The 7,676-nt window shown below is 37.9% G+C and overlaps 1 non-coding gene across 1 annotated transcript; it reads left to right on the forward strand.

The window, feature by feature from the left end:
• The first annotated feature begins 394 nt into the window (after positions 1 to 394).
• LOC141715349 (small nucleolar RNA R71) lies at positions 395 to 501 on the forward strand. Its single transcript, XR_012572115.1, has one exon. It is a non-coding gene; the product is annotated as a small nucleolar RNA R71 (small nucleolar RNA).
• Positions 502 to 7,676: the final 7,175 nt, after the last annotated feature.

Genomic DNA, 7,676 nt, shown 5'->3' on the forward strand with positions numbered 1-7,676 from the left:
GATAACTGTTGTGACCTCTGAAAGTTGCTCACAAACTGAGCTGATTCACTAGAAAATAGCACACTACTCAGTCTCATGTGCCCCCGGATAAAGCTCACAAACACTAGTGATCTGATTAACTCCATAACTAGACAAAGAATCCACTTTCATCGTCAAAGCTTTAAGTTGAGCAGCTATAACAGTAGTTGTATCCACTTCCAGAATTCCTGCTACCTTGCCTTGAGACATTTGCTGTGTAGGATTCTGGTAGTCATTAGCTACAATTAGCTCAATCAACTCATAAGCTTCATTATAGCTTTTGGCCCATAAGGCTCCACCAGGCGCTGCATCGAGCATAGGTCTAGACTGTGCGCCTAACCCATTGTAAAAATAGTTTATGATCATCCAATCAGGCATGCCATAGTGTGGGCACTTCCTAAGCATCTCCTTGTAGCGATCACAAGCCTCACACAAAGATTCTCCAGATTGTTGCGCAAACTGAGTAAGAGCATTCCTGATTGCAGCCGTCTTTGTCATTGGGAAGAACTTAGTGAGAAACTTTTGAGCAAGATCCTCCCAAGTAGTTATAGAGCCTTCTAGTAGAGAATGTAACCAACACTTAGCCTTTTCCCTCAAAGAGAATGGGAAAAAGTCTCAGCTTGATAGCATCTTCAGTCACCCCATTCAACTTGAACTTGTCACAGATCTCGATGAAATCCCTGATATGCATGTTGGGATCTTCTATAGGAGAACCCCCAAACTGAACTGAATTCTGTATCATCTGAATCGTGCTCGACTTGATCTTAAAGGTTTTAGCCGAGATGGCTGGTCTGATAATGCTGGACTGAATATCATTGATCTTAGGCTAAGAATAGTCCATCAAAGCCTTCGGATTTTCTGCTTAATCTCCCACTACAACTAGAGCTGGTTCCTCAACTTTCTCTTCTTCCTCGACTTTCTGTTCATCCTCAACTTTCTCTTCTTTCTCAAAAACTTTCCGATGAACCACAACTTCTTCCTCGGCTTAATTCAGAATTCTCTTATGAGACCACAAACATGTATGCATAGACACTCGCTAGAGTACTTGAAACACGACAAGGAAATAAGTAAGTAACAATGTCTGAGTCAATGAACTTTAACGATAACTGATGACAAACACATAAACTAAAAATTAACGTTGAGTCCCTGGCCGCGGCGCCAAAAACTTGTTAGGGCTAGAACACGCGCTAAAAATTCACGCAAGTATACGCGTTCTCAAGTAATATAAAATTCTTTTTAGTTCGTTCCCACAGAGACTGGTTTAGGTTAACTTTATAATCTATTCGCTTATGCAATAATGATATGGTTATTATTAAATGCTAAGATGAATAACAAGTTGGTTTTGTTTATAACTAAGGTACTAACTAACATGCAAAGAAATAAGAGAATAAAGGGTTGAATTATTATATGAGATAAACCTGGGATTCTAACTTCATTAAATACTTAATTCAAAGCTTTCTTGTTCTTATCCTTAGCATGCCATGGTGATGACACTAACCAGATAACACGAAACTGCTACATGCCAACTTTCATTGCACGAATAACATACTACCAGACATCCACAAAACAGATAGAAACTGAATAGACACCAAATATGTTGAGACCCTATATGTCTATAGAATTTGACAATACAAAGGTTTAATGCGCAAGTTTACCTATCTTGATTACATATAGAGAGTAAGATGGTTAAATTACCTACAAATCATGCATAACAAATACATGAACCTGTGCTAGCATGGAAAGTTCTAAACCTCTAAATTCAATGTCGCTGCATTAGAGATTAACACGCTATCTTATATGTTCGCGACACGCATAAGACGAATAAGCACAACCAATACTAGGTTATCATACAATCACCACATTCTAAGATATCGAAATAAGATTAACTATTGAAATCCATAAATAAATCCGGTAGAACCCAACGATAACGATTAGCCTATAATCGGACTAATTATCAACGTAGGTTCCGATGAAAGCATGGTACAATAAACGTAGTCTTTATACTGAATAAATAAGAAATGAAGTAAGTGAAACAAGAGTATAGGTTCAACAGTTAAGAAAACTAGCATCCAAGATTACAACTAAAAATAAAGAATCACAAGAATAAACTAGATCTCTTCGCCTTGTTGATTTGTGCTATACGGTCTTCTTACGCCTTCTCCTTAAGCTCTGGTACGTCTTGTTATGAAAAATGATCATAAGTTATGTATATATAGCAGCCCATGCAGATTAGAAGTCCAACAAATCAAAATCAGAGTAGAAACAGGATTCTTAGAATTTGACCCAGCGCGGCCGCGCGCTTCACCAGCGCGGGCGTGCTGCACTTCTGTAATCCTGGCGCGGTCGTGCGCTACTACAGCGCGGGCGCGCTGACTCTCTGGAGAAAATCCTAAATTCTGCTTTTCTTGCTGGTGTGAGTTGGTCTTTTTACGACCAATATTCTTGACACATTCCTAACACCAAATTAGCATCAAAACAATTCCAAATCACCTGGATCCCTGTTAAATGCCCGAAATGCAAAACACTACAAAAACACGTTAAAAACATGAATAAATTGAGTACAAAATATCAATTCAAAGTGTTACGGAGCGTTATAAGATGACATAAATGCCACTCAATAGCCACACACAGCTTCGTCATAATCGACGCATAGGGTATGGAACCCGTAGTACTCCCATGAAGAAACCTCAAAATACCTTGATGAATAACCATCCCAAGATACACATAGTTTCCCTGAAGAATGCCCCACAACAAGCGTGCACGATCCACAGTAACATCATGCACATGAGAAGATGGCATGATATTGGCACAAATAAATGAATTCCATGCACGTGCAAACCTTTTCATGCACGAAACATGGAAAGTGGCATACTCATTTCGTGCCCCTCTTGAACTTCCAATGAGTCTCGGGCACACACAACGTAGCAATGATCAAATCCAAACCAAACTCCTCCGTTGTCTTCTCGATCTAATTATCCTGATCGGGCCACCTCTCAGGCTGCTCAATCACCCTCCGAATCGCCTCAGCACTATACTCCACAGTCAACCCCCTCACCACAGAAAAACCGTTCTTCTCCACCTTTGCATTCGCGTAGTACTCGCGAACCACACTCATGGGCACACCAGCGGGTGCCTCATAAAAAGCAACCCAACCCATCTCCAAGATCATCTCCAATAACTTACCATGTTTCCCAGATGGCAGAAAACCTCGCTCCTTAGCTATGGGCTTCGAAAGCAGCCTCGTATACTCAGCTTCAGCCTCGGGAGTTGCAAACCTTGGTATCACACCCCCAGCACTCGAAGAATCGGTGGTGCTACCGCTAACTTGAGTTCTTTATCATTTGGGTGTAATTGAGATTGAATAGGTTGAGAGAAAAGATAAGTATTTAAGAGAGATTTGTGTTTGAGAATTTGAGAAGTGATAGAGATGTTTGTGTATTTGTGTGTGTTAGATATATTTGAGATGTTATTTCTAATATGATATGTTTAGTTTTTAGATCTTAACAAATAGGACATATCATGACTTACTGAAATCAGGACTTACTAGAAGTTAGAACTTAATATCAGAACTTAAGGTCATATCAGAACTTAAGTGCGGGAAGACTTTCATATAAGGAAGGAAGCTGATTTATAGTAGAAGATTGAGACTAAAACAAAATAAGATATGCATAAAAAGAGTTAGAAGACTGGAATACTTGTAGAAGATATCTAATTGATATATTTTAGGAGACAGAATTGTATTGCATATCAATTAGAAGTTATCTTGTAACTGTGTACTATATAAACACAGACGTAGGGTTTACACTATATATGTTATCATTATCGAGAAGATTATACATTGTAACCCAACAGCTCTTAGTGATATTTGTTCATCACTGAGAGAGAATAACAGTTCTTATTATAACAGAGTTTATTCAACATACTTGATCTTTGTTACATACTTGTGTTAAATCGATTTGATTGTATTAACATTGTATTCAACCCCCTTCTACAGTGTTGTGTGACATAACAATTGGTATCAGAGCTTATCTGTTAACACACATACAGTAAAGATCCAAACAATCATGTCTGAAGAAGCACAAACTCCAACCAAGCCCACCAAAACTGAAGAAACTCAAAAGACTCAAACCCACAGTCGATATGAGACTATTAGGGTTCCCATACTAAGACCTTCTGAGTATCCCATATGGAAAGTTAAGATGGCTATGTTTCTGGAAGCTACAGATCCAGAATACCTTGACAAAATTAATGAAGGACCACATAAGCCTACCAAGCTCTCTGTTGTAGTTGCTGATCAACCAGCAAAGACCATACCAAAGGAGAAAGGTGAGTACACAGCTGAAGACATCTCATCTATTGCTAAGGATGCAAAGGTAAGGCATTTACTGCATAGTGTCATTGATAATGTCATGTCAAACTAGGGTAATACATTGCAAGACTGCAAAAGAGATAAGGGATGCTTTGGAAAGAAGATGCTAGAGAACTAATGCAATCAAGAAGAACAGGAGGACTATACTTACTCAAGAGCATGAGCACTTTGACTCAAAAGCTGATGAGTCTTTAACTGACCTATATGACAGGTTTGTCAAACTCTTGAATGATCTGTCACTGGTGGACAAGGAATATGATCTTGAAGATTCAAATATAAAATTCCTTTTAGCTCTTCCTGAAAATTGGGATTTGAAGTCTACTACCATAAGAGACAACTATGACCTTACTGAAACTACTCTTGATGAAATTTATGGTATGCTCAAGACTTATGAACTTGAGATGGATCAAAGGAGCAAGAGGCATGGAAGAAAGTCAAGGATAGTTGCTCTTAAGGCTGAGGAGGAATCTCCTAAAATGGCTGCCTCAAAAAGGGGCGAAGGAAAGGCTCTCATCATAAATTCTGATTCAGAATCATCATATTCTGATGATGATGATTCAGAAACTGAAAGTTTACCTGAAATAGATGTTGATGAAGAGATGATTAAATTGTGTGCTCTTATGGTAAAGGGTATCACAAAGATAGCCTACAGGAAATTCAGAAAAGGCAAGAAGTTTTCCAGGAAAAGTGGAAGTTCTGATAAGAAAGGGTTCAGAAAGTCTGAAGGCAAGGGAGGAAAGTCTGACAGAGGAGACAACTCAAATGTCAAATGCTACAACTGTGGTGAAAGAGGCCACATATCTCCCGACTGCAAGAAAGGAAAAAGTGACAAAGGCAAGGCACTTGTCACAAAGAAGAAAAGCTGGACAGAGATTCTGAACATGAGATGAACTATGCCCTGATGGCAAATGCTGATAGCAGTCTTGAAACTACTGAATTGAAGGTACCTCAAACAACTTATGCCTTTTATACTGATGATATTACTGAGTTGAGATTATATCTTTAAACCATGTTCATTAGTTATAGAGATCAGACTTTAACATGTGAAATATTAACATCTGAAAATCTTGCTTATAAAAAGAGAAATGATTATTTAGAAAAGGAGTTAGTTTTTCTTCATCAAACTAAGAAAGAAAAAGATGATGTTTTATATGTTAGAGATGAAGTGTTAAAACTGAATAAATCTCTAAAAGCTGACTTAGAAAAGGAAAGAGAGATTATCAGAACTTGGACTAACTCTGGCAGAACAACTCAGAATTTATTAAGTAGTGGAAACTGTAAAGAGGGCTTAGGTTATGGAGATGATAAAAGTGAAAAAGAAACTGAACAAATTGAGCCAATTGTTGTTAAACAGACTGTTAAGCCAAAGGTAAATCCTGTTAAGTTTGTAGCAAAAACTGTAAAGTCTGATTCTAAAAAGATGAAAGAGTCTGTGACGTCAACTTCTGAAAAATTAAAACAGGATAAACCAGCTGAAGTCAGCATAGGCTTGATGACTAAGAAACTCTAGAAAAACTCTGGGATATGGCAATATCAATATCAGACTTTATGGAGAAAGTTGGCCCGAGAGTTTCTTATGGAGATGGCAACATGGGAAAAACTCTGGGATATGGCAATATCAATCTTAGGAATGTCATCATTGAAATAGTAGCTCTTGTCTCAGGACTTAAACACAATCTGCTAAGTGTGAGTCAAATCTGTGACAGAGGTTATCATGTGGATTTCTTTGAAGAACACTGTGAAGTTGTAAGTAATTCTACAGGAAAAGTGGTTCTGAAAGGTTACTAGGCATGGTAACATTTATGAAGCCAGACTTTCAACAAGTTCTTATGGTTCTGCAATCTGTCTGTTCAGTAGAGCATCAGTTGAAGAAAGCTGGAATTAGCACAAAAGACTCTCTCATTTAAATTTCAACAACATAAATGAGCTTGTAAAGAAAGATCTTGTGAGAGGACTGTCAAAATCAGTATTTGCTCTTGATGGCCTTTGTGATTCTTGTCAAAAGGCAAAACAAAGAAAATCTTCATTCAAGAGCAAAACTGAATCCTCAATTCTTGAGCCTTATCACCTACTGCATGTTGATCTATTTGGTTCAGTCAATGTTATGTCTATTGCAAAGAAGAAATATGTTATGGTTATAGTGGATGAGTTCACAAGGTACACTTGGGTGTATTTCCTGCATAAGAAAAATGAAACTGCATCTACTCTAACTGATCATGTCAGACAGCTGGATAAATTGGTCAAAGATTCTGTTAAAATTATAAGAAGTGATAATGGCACCGAGTTCAAGAATTCAATCATAGAAGAGTTCTGTAAAGAGCATACAATCAAATAAGAATTTTCTGCACCTGGAACTCCACAGCAAAATGGAGTTGTAGAAAGAAAGAACAGGACTCTCATTGAAGCTGCTCGAACTATGCTTGATGAAGTAAAGTTACCAACCTACTTTTGGGACTGAAGCTGTGCAGACTGCTTGTTTTACACAGAATGTTACACTCATAAACAACCATGGAAAAATACCATATGAGATGGTGAAGAAAAAGAAGCCAAATCTGAAATACTTTCATGTATTTGGATGTAAGTGTTTTGTTCTTAAGACTCATCATGAACAGCTGTCAAAATTTGATCTAAAAGCTGATGAAGGAATTTTTGTTGGATATCCACTTTCCACAAAAGCCTTCAGAGTCTACAATTTAAGAACAAAGGTTGTCATGGAATCTATCAATGTATCTTTTGATGATAAGAAGATTACTGGACCTGAAGATTTCAATGATCATGATCAGCTGAGATTTTAAAATGAAGATTTAAATTCTGATTCTGTAAATCCCGATGACTTAAACTCTGATCCTATAAGTTCTGACGGGTTAAGTTCTGATGTTATTGAAATGTGGTAACAACTCCAAAGGAAAATGCACCTGTCCAGGGGGAGCAAGCTGAAGATCCTACCACAACTCAAAACTCTCAAGAAGCATCAGAACCTGTCACTGGCTCTTCAAGTTCTGATTCATCAAGTTCTGATGAGCCAAATTCTGATAATTCTAGAAACTCTGATTCTTCAAATCCTGAAGGATCCAACTCAAATTCTTAAGTCACAGAGATCATAACTACAGGGGGAGCATCAGAAAATGCTAATGGAGATAGCATGGATCATGGAGGAGGATCCGGTTCTAGAAATCAACTTCCATCTGCAAGGAAGTGGACCAAATCACATACACCTGACTTAATAATTGCAGATCCTGAAGCAGGTGTCAAAACTAGAATTGCAACATCAAATGAATGTCTCTATCAT

This window comes from Apium graveolens, chromosome 3 (assembly GCF_009905375.1).
Source record: "Apium graveolens cultivar Ventura chromosome 3, ASM990537v1, whole genome shotgun sequence".
NCBI classification, from domain to species: Eukaryota; Viridiplantae; Streptophyta; class Magnoliopsida; order Apiales; family Apiaceae; genus Apium; species Apium graveolens.